Source organism: Aphelocoma coerulescens, chromosome 3, assembly GCF_041296385.1.
Source record: "Aphelocoma coerulescens isolate FSJ_1873_10779 chromosome 3, UR_Acoe_1.0, whole genome shotgun sequence".
Taxonomy (NCBI): Eukaryota; Metazoa; Chordata; class Aves; order Passeriformes; family Corvidae; genus Aphelocoma; species Aphelocoma coerulescens.
In genome coordinates, this window is record NC_091016.1 from 58,000,833 (window position 1) to 58,019,495 (window position 18,663).

The 18,663-nt window shown below is 39.8% G+C and overlaps 1 long non-coding RNA gene across 4 annotated transcripts in view; it reads right to left on the reverse strand.

Moving 5' to 3' along the window:
• LOC138108170 (uncharacterized) overlaps nucleotides 1–18,663 on the reverse strand; it is a 111,451-nt gene that overhangs the window by 28,986 nt on the left and 63,802 nt on the right. For 2 of the 4 annotated variants that reach the window (XR_011149891.1, XR_011149890.1), the window contains exon 3: nucleotides 17,903–17,987. This is a non-coding gene — a long non-coding RNA (uncharacterized lncRNA). Of the gene's footprint in view, nucleotides 1–15,176; nucleotides 15,437–16,163; nucleotides 16,273–17,902; nucleotides 17,988–18,663 lie in introns of those variants that run through there. The other 2 variants (XR_011149893.1, XR_011149892.1) reach the window with 2 other exon arrangements.

The following is an 18,663-nucleotide window of genomic DNA, read 5'->3' on the forward strand; positions in this document are numbered from 1 at the left end:
ATCTCAGGACAATCTGTAAAGTATTGCATTTTCATTTCAATATTTTGGGCTGCTTATTCCAGTTTCATAATGTTCATAGTTGCACCAGCTTTGAAAACCACTCTTTCATGTCTACTGTAATCAACTTAGCCTTAAGATGGACATACCATTCCTCACCATGCATTCTTAAGAAAATCAAAAGGCTATAGATTAACCAGTTTCACAGCACACAGATACAACAAACAGCTATGATTTTTCAGGCTTGGCGTTTCAGGTGGCAGTTCTGTATGATCATCAGAATATTGTGAGTACTGTTCTTCTAACTACCCCTTATTGCATATAAACTCCTTGTAGATTAATATTCCCAATCACATACAGAACATGACCATCATTCAAGAAACTATGGCTGGAGGGTCACTAACATAATTAGATTTACAGTTATGAAATGAAATCAGGTTCCAAATCACAACTGGATGCAAGCATTCATTGAAATTCCCAAACTCCACGCATCTACTTTAGAAATACACAGCTGCTTTATGAAATTTTAATTTGCTCCTTTTTATTTCAGGCTTTATTACTCTCTGACATTAGCCAAAATACTATTCAAACAGGAACAGATTACTGCGATATATTCAGCTTATCTTTAATTGGTTCATTCTGGAAATGGGAGATTCTCCAGATAAACCTGTATCATCACAACATGATGCAGTTCATGTTTACTGCAGTGACATAAAGGAAAGGAAACTACAAACTTCCCCACATCATTAAAAGAAAAAAAAAAAAAAAAGGCAAACTCCAAACCCTTATAGGTGTACTACTAGGTCTCAGTCCTTCATTAAAATATGTCCTTATTCATGTCCCTGATTCTCATGGGAACCTTTATGCTTTTACGTCTGCATATCTGTAGGATCCTCACTGTGAACAACGGCTGGGTGCATTATTGCTGGGTACCTACAAGCCTGAAGGTAACTGAGGGACCTGTATGCCAAGGTGACCTGCAAGTTACTGGGCAAGATCAGGAGGGAGGGGTTTGTCAGTTACCAAATGCAGAGCCCCAAATAATGGAGATCAGAGAGTTCCACAAGCCTCTCTAGCCTTTACTAGGATTGTCTGGCCTTAAGTAGGAACAACAGAAATTGATCTTCCCCTTGAAAACAAACATAAAATATCATTGTTATTCTGAATACCAGCTGGCACAAGTGGAATTCCCTCTTTTGAACATACAATGCCTAGAACTGAGATCAGGCATGGTGAGCCAGCCATTTCTCCATCCTTCTCACTCATTCATCCATCTCCACATACAGTCAGTTGAAACTATAATTAAAATGTAAACCTGCTAGTCCCATCAAAATTTGGGATTAGATAATTGGCAGATTAACTGGTGACACGATTACTCCTGCTTGTGTGATCTGGTGATACCTACCTACAAGATCTGGAATATGATTTAGAAGTTATATGTAACATGACACTACTTACACTCTCAAAGATTTTTCCAAGGCATCAGCAGCTTCTCATAAAAACCTTTCTGATAAGAGAACACCTAAATCCAAGTAGTTTCTCTTGCCACCATACTATGGCTGGCTTGTGCCACTGCTTATTCTGCTTTGCAATGAGTTAACAAATTATGATTGATTGTGCTTTCCTGTCAAACGTGGCAAGGATTCATGTTTGGCTGTATATAACACACACCACGCACAGGTGAATAGTTGTGTCATTGAGCAGAGTTCTCTTGCCATGGATCCTCATTGTTGGTATGCATTGTTTTCATTATGGTATTATATTTTTACTGTCCCTCAACTATTTTCTTTCTTTTTTTTTATAGAAGAGATATACTCCCATTTACAGTTTGGAATTTTTAAAACAAGTTAAAACAGTCATCTGTAAGGATTGAGTTGTTTTTGATTAGGGGATTTTGTGTTTCTTTGAGGGTTTGGGGTTTTGTTTTTGTTTTTGTTTTTTTTTTTTTGCTTGCCTGGAAAAGAAGCACATAAAGAATTTGATGAATGAAAATAATTTTTAATACTCTGAGCTCACTCTAGAAAAACTAAGTGGAATTTTGCCAAATTTTATAAAGCATTCCCTTTTGAGCAGAGTAAAGTCAGAGAAAAAAAAATTGAAATGATAGGACCTAATGACAGAGATTTTAATGAACATATCTCATCAATTGTAACAGCTTTTCATTGACTAATTGCTTCATGAACTCACAAGCCACAGAACACATAAAGAGCATTAAACTGAGGAAGGGTCCCTAGTGATTTTACAATCCTGAAAACCCCAGGTGAAGTTGTGATTTTGGAAGAGATGACCTCTGATACTCGGAAAAAAGGTTCTCAAAAGGCAGCTAGGATAATTTTCCTCTGTGAAGAGTGATAAAGAGGCTGATTAAATAAAGATCTAGTCTCTTGAAGCTGACTACAGAGAACTTTACAAGGCTTCCTTTTTCTAGGGGCATACTTGTTCTGTTCACATGTTCCAGGTGGTCACAGCGGAAATGTGGCTGATTAGAAATAAAGTATTTTCCACCCATAAAATGTTAGATTTGACTGGCAAGCTAATAATGAAAGGAATAAAATTGGGACTTAAAAGTAATCAGCTTATATTTGATTAAATATGATACCAATAATCATAACCAATAGATCAAACCAATTGATTAAATTAGTTGTGTCTAGGAATAGCAGTTATTCTTTGGCTGAATGAAAACCTCACCTCCATTTGTACATACACAATGTACTAATACCAAGAAAAGGAAGAAGGAAGTACAGTTCTCTAGGAAAATATATTCATAGATCAATGAAAAGTGAAAGGAACTCTGGGGAAATCCATTTAGAAATAAAAAGGCAGGAATGGTAAAGAGAAAAACAAAAATAATGAGAGAAATGAGGCTGAGGAGAACACTCAAACCATATAGAAGGCTTATGACCTTTGAAAATGATTCATTGATTGCAGATGAATGGTGAAGATATTTGTACTTCCTGAATGGCATTATTTCCAGAGCAGATTTCCCTTGCTCCTATATAAAACAAAACCTGCTCCATTGGTTTTATGAATGCTTTACTTAATGTGGCATGAAACATTACATTAATTTAATGTTAACTACCCTAGCCCAACAATTGGCAAGTCCTTTTAGCAGGTTTTCCAGCAATCCTCTAAGCTGAGGCTTGAAACATGGTAATTAACTACTTACTCAAAATACATTAAAATTAAATGTATGGCTCAGGACATTCAGATTTTGAAAACAGTTGGCTGGCTAGGATAAACTGGTACATTCTGAAAACTTGGATCTTGTACCCATTTGCAAAAGCCAAGGATTTGGCCTTTAGAAAGGAATAAACTTGTCCCATTTATTGTGGATTGGTTTATGTGTTTTAGAAGTGGTTTGGGGAGGTTTTTTTATTTTTTTTTTTAATATAATTGTGTATTCTATGAGAGCAACATGGATTCTACAGAGTAGGACTTTTAAAATTTAATTCCAAAGATTTACATAAATTCTCTGAGGGTAAATCACTGTAATTTGAAGGAAGAGCCCTACCCAGCTGTGCTTCAGGTTTTAAGTAAATAATTTTTTTTCCGGGTTGGGAAAAAACCCAGCTCCCAAAGTTGGAGAATTACCACGGAACAAATACTATTTCTGAGTACCCTAATAAAGCCCCTGTCCTTGCTACTTAAGAGTGAAATCTTAAGAGTTGTAATTTTAGATACGTTTAATGAAAAGCAGGAGAGACTTGTGCACTGAGTAGGAAAACAGTTGAATCTGGAGAGCTTGATAAACATATCCCACTGTAGGTGATTATGCAGATGTAATACACCTCACGGTATTAAATAGGTGCATCAAGCAGTGCTGTGGAGGAAATAAGGTCAGGAAGAGCTAAACTCCAAATATACCACTCTGATGGCTTCATAGTTCATGATTAACACAGGCCATGACTCAGCAAACCCTGAAATATGTTCTTAATTATTCAAGCACTCCTTTGAAGTAGACAGTCCCTTAGTTAAAGTCAAGATTATACTTTGTTGGATCACTGTTTGTAAGATTTCCTATTTTGCTTGTCAGCTGGTAGGACAGAGGGGAAAAAAAACCAAAATAAACTCTTCCATTTACCGGTCCTTCAGAAAAAAAGCCTATTCTTCTCCCATATTCTCTTATAATTTGCATTCTTCTCCATACCCACTATATTAGAAACCACTCACCTGAACAGCCAGCCTGTCTTTCTCAGCTTCCCTTACAGTTAATGGAGAGAAAAGCTCCTTCATGGAGCAATTTGCAGCAGGAGCTGTGTCCAGGTAGGATGCCTTCTGGAAGAGGGCTTTCTGCCCTCTTGCTTACCCAGGTGTGTGGGATTGACAGCTAATAAAATGGCTACACTTGAGAAAATGGCTACACTCAAGCAGTTTAATTGGACTCTCAATACAACTTGAAAACTCAAGGAAAATTGAAACTATTGAAAAAAATTTAGAAATGTCAACACTCAGCAAAAAGGGAATTTAACTCTTGTATTTTTCTCAAGTTACATAATCTTAGGAAGTTTTATGAAGTGCAAATCTTATGTGAACATAATGAGATCTTTCCACTCAGTGAGTTTGTGTAGCCACGTGACTTTTATTTTTAAATATGATGAGTTTGCTTTTTTAAGTGTATTTCTTTCTTTTGTATGTATGTGTTTGTATTGCCAGGTTTTGTACATTTGTCTAATATCTGCAGAGATCCACAAAGCATTCTTGTAGTTTGCAGTGGCTGACACCGTGGATATGTCATATTCCCAAGAAGGGTAATAGACCGTGTTTCTTAGATAAGTTACACTTTGGCTATTTGCAGTAATTTTCTGCCTTTGTGATGCTAAGGGAGGGTTTGAAGGCTGCCTTTTCCCCTGCTGAGATGTTCAGCCAGGATGTGTTGCTGCATTTAGCAGTCCTCTCACCCCTTCTGCTTGCCCTCGCACTGACACGAACTTTTCCTTTCTCCCTCCTTGTACTTCATCATTGTGAAGATAGAGTAGCAGATCCCAGCTCTCTCTGACTCTCCATGGCAAACAGAGTTATCAGTCCTTTCCCTTCATTTCTGGTCATGAAGTGGAAGGGTGGCCACCACCTTCCTAGATCCCAATGGCGCTAAACTAGGTGGACAACTCATGCCTTACTCTGATAGGATGCTTTCTATCCGCTTTAGTTAGCAGAAGGACTGCACCAAAATTTAGGAACTATTTAAAAATAGAGGAGTTTCCCCTTGCTGGCTTGTGCTTCTAACCACAGGCAGTTTAAACATTGCTTCTTAATTGCTTCTTAACTGATTGGACATTTTATTTTTTTAGCTTATGCCACAGTATTGCAATGAGGACCTTAGCATTCCCAGATGTTACATTCTTAAGGGCAATGTATGGTATCTTCTCCTTGGGTTCTAATTTACCCCCACAGTAATTTTTCTGTCCTGAGTGCAGCTGGCTTTACTGCAGAAGGGAACTTCCACAGACTTCCATCAAGTAAAAATCTCGAAAAGAGGATCAAATCAGGGAGGTATACACTTTAAGGTTAATATAGTCAAAGATAGACACACCCAACCTCTTTCCCTTCCTACTCTAATTCCTTCAAGTGACTTCAGAACTTAAAGTGTAAGAAAACGGACTGAGAAAAGCTAAATGTTACTAGGGGTGTGTCACTGATACATGCTCTCCAAGAATCTCACACTCCTCTCCCTTTATCAACTAAACCTTTCTTTTTATTGGTTCTGGGGTCCCAGAGATCCCAGCCTGCCTGCTCACTCTAACAACATGTACAGGGCTGGCTGAACAAATCCCTAAATCAATAAAATCGATACTTTAGAGAAGAGCAAAGAAAAAAGTTTTCCTGGGAAAGCAAATAGTCTTAGAGCTGGTCAGAAGCACACAGAGAATATTTTGGAAATCTTGCTTGATTTTACTCTTTTTCAGCTGAGTTGAACCTGATCTATTTACTGAACTGAATCATTTTCAAAGTATGTCAGAACATATCTCCTATGTCAAACACCTGTATCTATGAATACTTTAGTCTGCAGGCTGATGTACAGCCTCCAGCAGACAAACTTGTAGAATTTTTAAGTGGCAAATGACTTGGCTCTCCAAAACCAATCTTACCTTAAGTATTTGACTATTAACCTAGTTTTCTATTTATCTGCTGATAATATGTAAAGGGTGTTTTCAGCCATCAATAAATATGAAACTATTGGACTGGTTTTGCAAATATCACCAATGCCAAAACAAACCCCGAAGTAATTAATGCGTGAGTCAGAAAATATGATTCAACCGGACCTCCTTGCCCTCTGTGTGCTAACCATGGCCAAAATGCTGTGAATGACACAATGCTTGCAGCATATCCTTGTAGCTTGATTTTGCTTTCTCTTGAAAAAAAAAACAAGGGCAAAGCCCCACTTGCTGAGTTGCCTTGTAAGGCCATTCATCACCTCCACTTCACCACATAAAGATTATTGGAGATACTATTCTTTCCAAAATTAAATACAATGTGCTGCTAAAAGTGAGAGAGGTACCTACTGTCTGAAATTCTTTGAAATACTAGAAAACCCATTTCCATATAGAAAGTTCTCAAATAATGCAGTGAAATATGGATGGACATGACCTTTTCTATTAAAAGCTCACATTTCTTGTGTGAGAACAGGATATCCATATTTAGAATTGTTTTCACAAAGTCTGTTGCCGGCCATGGTGCTACTAAAACTCATACCAGAATGCCAAAAAGTCAGTGTTTCCACCATTCTCTAAGGTTATTTATGATTAAGTTAGGAAGGTTAAATGGAATTAAAACTGGCCAAGGATGTGAAAGGCAACAAGAAGGGCTTCTATAAGCAGGTGACAAAAGGAAGACTCGAGAAAATGTGGGCCCATTACTCAATGAGATGGAGGACCTGATTATGCAATATTCCGGAAAAGGCTGAAGTACTGAATGCTTTCTTTGCTTTAGTCATTACTAGCAAGACTGGCCTTCAGGAAGCCCAGATCCCACAGACCAGGGAGAAATGCTGGTGGAAGAAAGTTGTACCCTTGGTGGAAAAGGATCAGTTCAGGGAATGATTAAGCAATCTGTATACACATAAATCCACAGGATGCACCCATGAACACTGAGGGGGCTGCCAGAGTTCATTGCAAGGCAATAATCTATAATCAATTATGGTGACCAGGAGAAGTTTCGGAAGACTAGAGGAAAGAAAATGTCAGCCCCATCTTCAAAAAGGGAGAGAAGGAGGAACCAAGGAACCACAGGCCAGCCAGCCTCACCTCAGTCCTTTGGCAGAGAATGGAGCAGCTAATTTTGGAAAGCATTTCCAAGCATATTAAGGACAGAAAAATCAGCAGCAGTAGTCAGCATGGCTTCACCAAGGGTAAGTAATTCTTGACCAAATTGATAAACTTCTATCAAGAAGTGGCTGGCCTGGTGGATGAGGGAAAACCCATGTATATTGTATACCTGGACATCAGTAAGGCATTTAACACTGTTTCCTATAAGATCCTCGTAGACAAGCTGCTGATGCATGGGCTGGATGAACAACAGTGAGCTAAAAACTGGCTGAATGACCAGGCTTAGAGGGAAGTGCAAATTCTAACTGGGGGTCAGTAACTATTTATGTACCCCGGGGTCAATACCAAGTTCAATCACGTTTAACATCTTCATCAGAGACCTAGGTGATGGGACAGCTTACCCTCAGAAGGTTTGTTGATGACACAAAACTGGGCAGTGGCTGATGTGTCAGCAGGTTGTCCCACCATCCAGAGGAACCTTGACAGGCTGGAGAAGTGAGCCAACAGAAACTTCATGAAATTCAACAGGGAAAAATGCAAAATCCTGCACCTGGGGAGGAACCACTCCATGCTGGAAGAAAACCAGCTGGAAAGCAACTTAGAAGAAAATGACCTAGGGGTTCTGGGGAACACCAGGTCGAACATGAGCAAGCAATGCACCCTTGTAAGAAAGAAGTCTAAGAGTATCCTCCACTGGAAAAATTATTGCCAGCAAGTGGCAATAATAAACTTCCCATCTACTTAGCACTGGTGAGGCCGCACTCTTTCCAGATCTGGTCTCTTCAGTACAAGACAAACATGGACATACCGGAGAAAGTCCAATGTACAGCCATGCAGATGATGAAGAGATTCAAGCATCTCACATGTGAGGAAAAGCTGAGAGCTCTGGGACTGTTTAGCCCAAAGAAGAGAAGGATTGGAAAGTTCTTTCTGGAGTACATACATACCTGAAGGAAGGATGCAAAGAGGAGCCAGGTGCTTTTCAGCAGTGATAGTACTAGGGACAATAGATATGAACTGAAATACAGTTCTCTGAACATCAGGAAACACTTTTTCACTGTGAGGTTGACTGAGCACTGCCACAGTCAGCAGTGAGGTTGTGAAGCCTACATTGCTAGAGACACCAAAAAGCCATCTGGACACGGTCCTGGGCAGCTGGCTCTAGGTGACACTGCTTGAGCAGGAAGGAGTTGGACCAGGTGACCTCCAGAAGTCCATTCCAGTCTCAACCATTCTGTGACTCTGCGAAGTTAAGAGATTAGAAAATTGTATTTGAAGCAAAGTATCGGTGTACTACTCTCAGACATACTAAGAGAAGCAGCCCTGGGCAGTTTTAAACTGGGAATTTGCAGCAGGTTCCTGTGTGTTTTGGGCTCCTGCCAGCTTGGAAGGGTGGAAAGCTCTTAGCAGCTTCTGAAAACATGACTAATCCCAGAGGGCACAGATCTGAGTACCACTTCTGATCTTTGGTTCTGGAAAAGCTTGCTGTACTTGTATTTTTTAAAGGAGAAGGAAGAGGTATTTTTATGTGAAACTGTTTTAGAAAGAAAACACAGCTTGCCTTGGAAGACATTCATGGGTTTGAATTATCAAAATAATTTTAGAGAATTCCTCTCCCTTTGGTTTTGCAGACAGAAGATTAAAATTTTAAGTAAAAAAATAAAGATAAGATATTTTAAAGAGTGCTTGACTCTTGTGTTGCAAATAAATTTTCCAAATTCAGTGTTTTTTCCTTCCTCCAGAGAACACTAAATTTGCAAACTCAGCATTACTACTAATGTCACTTGTGAAACTTTAACTTAGTCCTTGCAGTTAAAGTCGTCCTAAATTCAAGATGCCTTTGATCCAGTCACCTATAAATTTAGATTTAATATTCATTTGATCTCCCTTCCTAGGCACATGGGTCAGGTCACGTTGTTTATCTTCATAGTGGCTGGACATGAAAGCAGAGACAGCTGCTTTCAGTTCCTCGTATTCCCATGGCTCCCATATTCTCATGGCTCATGCCAGAGCCATGCATGCCAGAAAAAAAGCAAGTGCAGGCACATGCCTTTGCCTGAGAGTCCCAAGCTGAATTATTCTCAGTGCGACAGAATGGTGGGGGTGTTTAGCTGGAATCCTCATTGTGTGTTGAACACGCACATTTTGAAAGGCTTTTAATTTCTATTTATGCAGAGTTTACCCAAGGGACAGCTCCTTTCCTCCTGAGTTGGCACCCTCATCAAAGAACCACAGGGTTCTCTGAGTTGCTTAAGTAAATGGTTGAACATGTACTTTAAAAATGGTAAAACACACTATTTTCCTTTAGCCCCAAGGTCAGAAATAGTTGATCTTTATTTCGCCCTCCCACTAAAAATTCATTCAAAATCAGACACCCACACTATAATACTATAGTTTAAAGCAAAAAAAAAAAAGTGGCACAACCATAAATGCTTCAAGGCACAGTCCTATTCTGGAAAGCATTGGGCAACCTTCCCTTGAGATTCCTAGTAACCTTATGTAGCCTTATTTGTTACATATATATATATTCATATTCATGCCAATAGCTCATTATGTAAACACATGCTTATCTCTAAAGCCTAGAAACATTTTAAAAAAGAAATCCTAACCACGACAGTACATATTTTAAGCTTAGTGCTCTTCATTCAGTCAAAAACCAGCCAAAATACTCCGGTTCAATTATTTACATGTTTTTCTATCTAGTTTCTGCTAGCTATCATAGTAGTAATTTAATTTTTGATGGTTTTTCATGTTGACCAAAATACTACTGCAAAACAGCACTTCAGGGCCCTCCAGCTTTGCTTTTGCATGAACAGACTCAGTGATTCACCTGGGCTGCTCACGAGTGTGAGGCTGCAGAGCGGCTGTATGCAAAACGAGATGTGCAGCTTATCTGCCTTCTCTCCATAGCTTCATACTCCAGTGCCAGCAGGTGGAACAACTGCTGGATAGATTCTCTGACACGCAATGCCAGCATCCTCTGGTATTTCTATAGAACTCCAAATCAAATCTCACTAAATAATTAATACAAATGAAATAGCAATTGCATTTTGATCACAGCAAGGGGTTTGTATGCCAAAGAGAGGCGAGAAGTCTGTAGGAAGAGAGGAATGCATCATTGCTTCACAACTGATGGGTTTGACAGATAACAGCAGAGTTTTATTCCTTTGCTTTAGGCATGGTGGGGGGCCAGGGAGTGGCAGGGGGGCACAGGCCCTCCATGGGAAGGCGGCTGTGTCTGAGGAGGTGGCGGTGTTGTGTAACCACACTGACAGAGTGCGTCACAACGTGTGACATGTGGCAGCAGAAGAGCCTTAAATAGCTCTCACCATCTTTTCTCCTCCGGAGGTTTTGAGGAAAATTTGGTTTTCTGAGTAATGTTTTATCCTTCCTAAAATCACCTGATAATATGGCTCAAGCTCCTCTAGAGAACATCTCCCTGAATTGTCGGGGAGTTTTAGGGTAGAATTGGTGAGGATCTTGGTCTTTTAAGCCCAGATGTTACAATTTTACACCCCAGGGACTATGGATGAATACATGTTCATTAATCCTGGTGTTAAAATTGATCAACGTCCCGTCATGACCTCATCTGTAACAGAAGCTGGGGCTGAATTAATTCTGCTTGCGCTGAAGCCATTATTAGAAAAATGCCTGACAATGACTAAACTTTTTCCAGTGATGGAGCATCCATTGCAAAATACAAAATTTTGTTTAACTGTTAATTATCTTTTGTACTAAAATTTCAACTTTGTTTTTGAAGGTTCGTGAACTTATCTGGATTTATCACCCGCTCAGGACTTTGTTATTCATTTGTCTGCTAGACTTCAGAGACCTTATTACCACATTTCTGTTCTTTATTCTTGTACTTATAGACAGTAACCAAGTCACTGTTTAGCTCTATAAGCTAAATACATTGAGTTCTTTCACTCTTTGTCTTCAGGAGCTGCTTCTGAATGTTCCTCATTGCTCTGATCTCTCTAACTTATCTGTGTAGTGTTTGATCCATAACACCAAATTTGGACTAAGCATTCTAGCAATGCCTGTGCAAATGAGGAATACATAATGTCAGCTGTGCTCCTTAGTATTCCCCTTTTATTCCTCCCAGAACTATGGTGACCATATAAGAATGCTAAGCCCACATGTTCAGTTCATCAGTGCCCTGAGTCCTTTTCAGAGTTACTGCATCCTTCTTGTAATTGTGGCTTTTATGTCTCATTTCTGGTAAGTTTGTAGGGGACAGTACTAAAATGCAGGCTGTTACCCCTACCCAGGAGCGTTGTGTCCTGCTGACCTATGCCCTTTGTGCTTTACTAACCTCAGATTGGGACACGAACTCAGTTTCTGTACATTGTCTTGACTCTTGATATGCAAACTAGCAAACAGCCTCCCAAAACTCTGGTGGGAAGCCCCAAGATCCTGGGACTCAGCCTAAAGTCCCTTTTCTGCCCTCAGAGTTTCCCTCCTCCTTTGCCAGAATACAAACCCCATTTTTCAATGCACTGCTCTGTCACATCTCAGCCTGGGCCAAATTAACTTAATAGATCAGCATTTATTACTGATCCTCAGCAGGAAATCCACTTTTTATCTCAAAGTGAGCTTTTGCAGCTGGCTGGCCAGGTCTTCTGAGACACAGCCCAGCAAAAGACGTCTCACTGGTGAGACCAACTCAGAGTTCATGTTTCACAAGCGCGGTCTCCTTTAATTGAATTTATTAAGCTGAGACTTAGTGTTTCTCAGGTATTTCAACATCCAGTGTCAGACTACATAAAGCAGCTTGGATTTTTCATCCATATTCAACACTCACCTGTCACCAGGCCAAGGATGGGGCATCAGCTGGGGCTGTCAGTAGTCTCTGGGAGGGGGACTAGGGTACTAGGGACTTGTATATTTGGGATTTAGGCTGAAAGTAGGAAGGTAGGAGCCACCCTGGAGGAGTTTGCTGGTTTGCAAGATATGCAGGCAACAGGGTGATGTAGGATGCTGCTACTGAGGCCGTAGATGGCAACTGCTAGGAATAGAAAGGCAACTGCTGGATGGGTGACAACCCAAATGAATAAAAATCTCTTAAGGGGCAGAAAATCAGGAACCAGTGACTGAGTTGAGAGCAGAGACTGAGGCAGCTACAGAGTGCAGATGAGCCTAGGCTGCCTTCGCTCCCTCCTCCTCTCTTATTTCCTTCCTCTTCTAACCTGACATAAGCAACTTTTTCTCCAGGCGCTCCTTGTAGACAGCATCAAAGCTGTGCATCCAGAAGGAAAAGGACTGCTGGAAATAGCCTGTAGCTAAGCTGTCGTGGGCAAATAAATGTACTCTCCTATGTATGCTCTGGCCATTCAAATACTTAGGGATGGTATTTATCCATTTCTGACTCTTTCTTTCCTTTTCTCTAAGATTGTCTACAGTGCTGTCTTTTATAGCAAAGGGGAGATATATAAAATGTGTCCCCCAGTTTGCTTCCAATCCTTCCCACCACTGCCCCCCAGCTTCATTTGCCATGCAGCAGCAGTCTTTGGTAAAACTTCTCTGAATATACTGCTCAGTGAATAAGCATTAATTAAAAGAATGAGAAGATGAAGATCAATGCCGATTTACAAACAGAAGACAGGAGCTAATCCTGAATAGATAAATAGGTCTGAAATTATATCTAGAAAGTGGATGGAAAGAGAAGAACAAAATATCTGTCAAGTTCTTGTAGTGGAAAAGTAAGACCCAAATTCTGCTTGGCCCCAGGATTTGCATGTCTGATAGAAAAGGCAGGACTAGACAGCTTTCAGGATACCAGTACCTGTGAGGAGTACAATGGGGTATACCAGAAACAGCTGGTTTCTTTTCTGGGCTAAGTTTTTTATTTCAGGTTTAGAAAATGTTTCCATCCCCCTTATGCTGTTATGTGAAATGCTCCCAGTGATTCCTGAGATGTGTTCCCTTGCAAGAGCTTTCTCCCCACCTTTGTACCTGCGCATTCTCCCTTTCAGTCACTGAGAGAACTATTATTTCCAAGATCCTCTTCTTATCACAAAAACATAATCTAATTCCTTCCAGCTTCTGCATCCATTTCTTTCTCTCTCTAATCCCACAAAGAAAATTAGTTTCAGCATATAACACATTTCCACTGAGGTATATGAATGTCATACAGAGGGCAGTGCTGCCTCTTCACAGGCTCTCCTGCTTCCAAATGTTACACCACTACTTGTGATTTTTTTTTTAGCAGAATTTGTTACTTTTTAAGACAAAGAGGAATCCACTGCAGGAATGAATTTACATTGGCCTTGTGCCACCAAATCTTGAGAACCGAGACATTGAGTTTAACATTTCTGAGACAAACTGTAATGTGTTATAGGTTCTATGTAGCTTAACCTCTAAGGAGGGAGAAAAGGTGCTTGAATGGGGATGGTTTAATAGAAGCAGTATTTAAAAAAAAAGACCCAGGCCAGCTGAAGGAAAAGGACCTCCTCTTAGAAAGCAGTAGCAGGAATTTGCTTTCTGCCTTTCAGAAAAGGGTTTTTCAAATAACAAACTGTGCCAAAATCTGCTTCTCTGTCACAATGCCCATGATTTGCAGCATGATTTGATGCTCGGTGCATGAACATCTGTGAAGTAATGACTGAGGAAGCATAGCAGTAAGTTCCCGTAACTCTCTTAATGTTATATAGTGCCATTTCTCGAAGGGAAACAAGAATTTACACTCAAAGGGGTCCCCCAACCACTTAAAGTACATGTCCCTCGAGGTCCCATTAAACAGCCATTACAGTGAGCCTGGGGCTGTGCTGTTCTCTCCCCCCAGCTCTTGTGTATTTTGTGGTTCCTCAGCAGGTTTCCTCATTATTTTGGAGGGAAATGCAGTCAACAGATTGAAGATCAAAAAGAGTCAAAAGCGAGATGTGAAATTTCAGCCCAGTCAGAACTGCACAAGTGCCATTTGTTTTCCTCTGCAGAGGAAGCAGTCTACTGATACACATACAGCTGTGCCTACTGTTTGGCACCTACTGGGAGGCGTTTGATCAATTCTGTTGCCTATTTAACCATCAATTCATAGATTTGTCTTCCCCTATGTGATAGAGCAGAGGGAAGGGGAGGTCAATGTCACCTCAAGCTGCAAGATATCAACAGAGAAGTTTCCCCATCTGCCGAGTGTAATTGGTTTCCTCTATTCAAAGCCAGAGTCACTACACTCCTCCCCCCTTCTCCTTCCTTAAATTTCCAACAGTTAGCCCATTATGTTCTTGTGTTCTGCCCTTTTTGGAGGTGTAAAAAACAATGTAATGGCTTAAAATAGGACAAGAAGTAGAGCCACAGCCTGCCCCACAGTTTCAGACATAGCAGAAGATAGTGGGCTCTGAACTAGTCTTCAAGGGCTGTGCAGTGATGGTACATAAGCCCTGTTTCCAAGCTTTTGGTCTGAGTAAAGCTAACATTAAAACTAACCCTCACCGTAACCCCAACTCAACCCTAAACCTAACCCTAAACCTAACCATAACCCTAACCCTCACCTGAACTCAAACTCAGACCTAACCCTGACCCTAACCATAACCCTAAACCTAACACAAACATAGCCCAAACCCAACCCTAAGACAAACATAACCCTAACCCTAACCCAACCCTAACCCTAACCACTGTTTAAGGCTGTACAGGAGACCTTTATCTGCATTAGACATGACCCCATTACAGAGCTGAAGTGACAGGACTAGATGAACTCCAGCTGTGTCCTCCAGCCTCTGTTGTTCTGTGAGTCTGTATCCCAAAAGAGAAGCCAGATTTGGTGGTGTTTTCTCAAAATCCTTGAACAGAGACCCAGCTTTGAAAAGAGATTCTAGTAATCATTTTTATGGAACCAATTAAATAAAAACTAACTGCAGAATTCAACAGCCCAGGAGTTTTAACAGGCTTTTTTATTTAATAATATAAGCATTTAATTTTTCTGCTTGGCAGCTTTGTACAAACAGGTGGAGAGGAAAGATCTGGGCTGGCTTAACTTGTGTTTTTTGACACAGCCAAATGTCAATACTCAGAAGTGTGTCATGCAAATCAAAGCCTCAGATCTGAATGGCTCCAGTCTTAAGGAAGTTTGCATAGAGATACAGATTTTACAGATGGCTTCTATCTTCTCAATGATCTGGCAAAGGCCTTGGGCTGAACTACAGAGTAGTCTGGAGCAGCATGATGCAGACTGAATTAATCTGAAAATTTATGGACAAGGAAAGAAAATGGTGTTGCTTTCCTATACAAAAATTGTCTTTCATTACACTGAAGGCTGATGTTGTCCTAGTAGCCAATTGCTCTTGCAATAAAGAACACATTAAGATGTCTGGCCAAGCAGAAGAAAGCCATTCAGGTGTGCCCAGGACAACACACTGAACAAAAGGGAAGTTGTCATTCCAAATTCTAGCCAGTAAAGGTTCATTGAAAACTATTGGTGGATTTTGAGGAGTTTGGATAAAGTCATGAGCAGTCCAAATGAAAAGCAATTATAGCAATAATAAAGTAATTCTTCCTGAACAGTCTCATGTGCAACACTGAAAGCAAAAGTAAGAATATGAACTATATCAAAGGGAACTTAGAAGGGGAAAAAGAACTGTAGTAGCCAAAATCTACTACAGTTTTCTGTGAAATGTTCCCATTCATCTATATGAACATTTTTGCACAGCAGTCAACCATGAATAAACCTTCGTGGAGTTCCTTGTATCACAAGGACAAGCAGATTAACAGCAGGTTTTGCATATGTTTAAAAAAAAAAAAAAAGTTTTCTCTCTGCTACTGAGCTACATTTGTGCACTAAAGATTCATTCAAACACAAAGTTACTTTTATTCCAGTTCATATGTTTTGAAGTGGATAGAGGTAAAGTAACACAAGCACATGCTAGGACACACATGCACAGAAACTGATAAAAAAATGCAGTTACATACCTAGGTTAATAATAGCTTTGTATAAACTCTCCCAGGCTAGGTGGTGTACCGACTTTACAGTCAGTAAATAACTTTGCATCTCTACTTCTGACACTAAATACAGATTTCCCTACAAGAAGATTAAATACTGAGAATACTGGAAATAACCAACTAAACTAGATCTGTAAATAGGGCATGTAATAGGGTTCAGTTCCCCTGATCCCATTAGCATTTGTGGTACCCCAAGATAAACTGTTTCAACAAAATCTTTGGGTCTATAAAGATGCCTGTATCCTACTGATAGTTTTGGGTTTTTTTAAAGAAGCTAATTGGAATTAAGTACCTAAATATGTAGATCTTAGCCTTCCAATACATTACTTCCTGCAGTAATAAATAAAAGTAGTAGCATTACATGTCCTCACAGTAGCACTAGAGAGTAATTACATTAAAGCCTATGAGAGTCTGAGGCAGAGGTGATGGACACTGCCCAGATGTCACACACTGAAAAGACAACAGTGTATATTGCACTCATTTCCCACCACGCCCTGAGGGGACTTCCATAGATGCAGCATTGAGATTGTGCCAAATCAATCATTGCTAAAGTCTGCACAGGCAAATTAATACATTTCCGCCTGGGGTCCACAAAGATCGGCACAGGAATTATTATTCCTTAATTTTGCATGTGATTTTCTGTGTTCTGTGATTTGCTGAGATTTTCACCACAGCACTGAAGAGAAGGTACCTTGGCAAAACCTGGGCCCTGATGCACACTGTCATTACTCTTGGCGTTTTGGCAGTGGCGGGGCAAAGAGGCAATCTTCCCCTGTTTTTCCAGCTTTAAAAGTCGGCATGGCTACAAGAAAGAATTCTGTTTCCTGTCTGCTAGTCAGCAGTGGGTCATCACCGGCTTAGAGTTGGCCAATCTTTTTATTTGCAAATTTTTTTCGGGAGCTTAGAAGGACATACAGTGGCCAATTTGGCTGTGTCCATTCCTGCTGGGCAATGCCCATTTAATTATTGCATTGCCCTGCCTCCAGACCATCCTGCTTCTATCCTGAGCAAGCCAGAAAGTGAACATTCCCTTGGCCTCTTGGCAGAGTTTCTGGTATTTCATCATTTAGGATCCTGTGTCATTGATCTATTTGTTCATATAGATTTTGAACAAATCAGGCTTAAGACACATTTGTAACCCAAATAAAACTTTTAGAAGAGCATACATTAGATTTTAGTCATTCTGGCTACACTGTGTACAAACAATGCCACAGGGAAAAAAATCTAGTGGTTATAAATTGCGAGGTGTGACAAGCCCTTGTATGTGTCAACAACTAAAACAATAATTTCTGTAATCAGCAAATACAGAAAGTTAAAGACACAGGGAGATTATCCTTCTAAGCAGTTTCTAACAGGAATTTAATTTTAGACAGCATATCTGATGTCTCTTTTTTCAATATATCTCATTCATTCTTCATTTGATTATGTCCTGAAAATTGGATTTATGAAAATAAAATCTTCATTATAGTTAGAAGCGGCAGAGTACTTTGAAAGTGAGGGCGATGGTATAGAAAGCATAAGAAATCTTTGTTCCTGACCTGTATACATCTGCGTGTCTTCACTCATTCCCTATTGCTACATTTATTTACAAATAAACCACCAGGCAGACTGATTCTCATTATGAGGACTAGGTCCATTTTCTTTGTAACTAACCTACTTCCTCATTCTGTAATTTAAATGGATGAGTGTAAGTATGTTAGTGGCCTTACCTGAGAAGACATTTCAAGAGAAGATATCTGAGTGTGATGTAGAGTTTAAGTTCAGAGCTTCCTGTTTACAAGCATGCACAGATTTCTATTTTTGTAAAGCAAAGAAAAAAATAATGAGCTTTGGACATAAAACATTTGGTATCATCCTGCAGCTGCTGTTTGCCAGAAATGCTGACAAACCTGTTTGTAAGTCTGCAAGAACCACATGACACAGTATGATTCACGTTCATGTTGACCTTTGTCTAGTTTGTGATTGAAAACAATTAAAATTACCAGAGTCAACAGAGTGAAAACTATGTGGAGTAATTGAGTTTGGTTTTTTATGCCTCTAACTATTTCTGTGTTTCATCATTCTGGCTTCCATGTGCACAGAAGCTACTGAACCATTCATGCGTGCTCATGTGAAGATCTAGATTCAGTGTGTTTGACAGCTCGGGGAAGTCATAAGGCAATGTTGTCAAATAATTGCAGAGAAGATGCAAGAGGCATTAACTAAACTGTCAATAAGCTACAACATTAATGTAAATTATCAAATCAAATGTGTCGAGTATTAACATGCATTTTTCTTAATGGAACAGCATTTGGATATTCGATTATTAATTTCTCTTCCAAGACAGCAGAGTAGAACAACAAATTGTATTAACGTTTCCTTAAAAACAGACTGTCTTTAAATATTTAGTCAGAAACTGTTGGACTAGGACACTTTATTTTTAAGGAACACCTTGATTACACAACGATTTCTTCCTTGCTCACATGGTGTC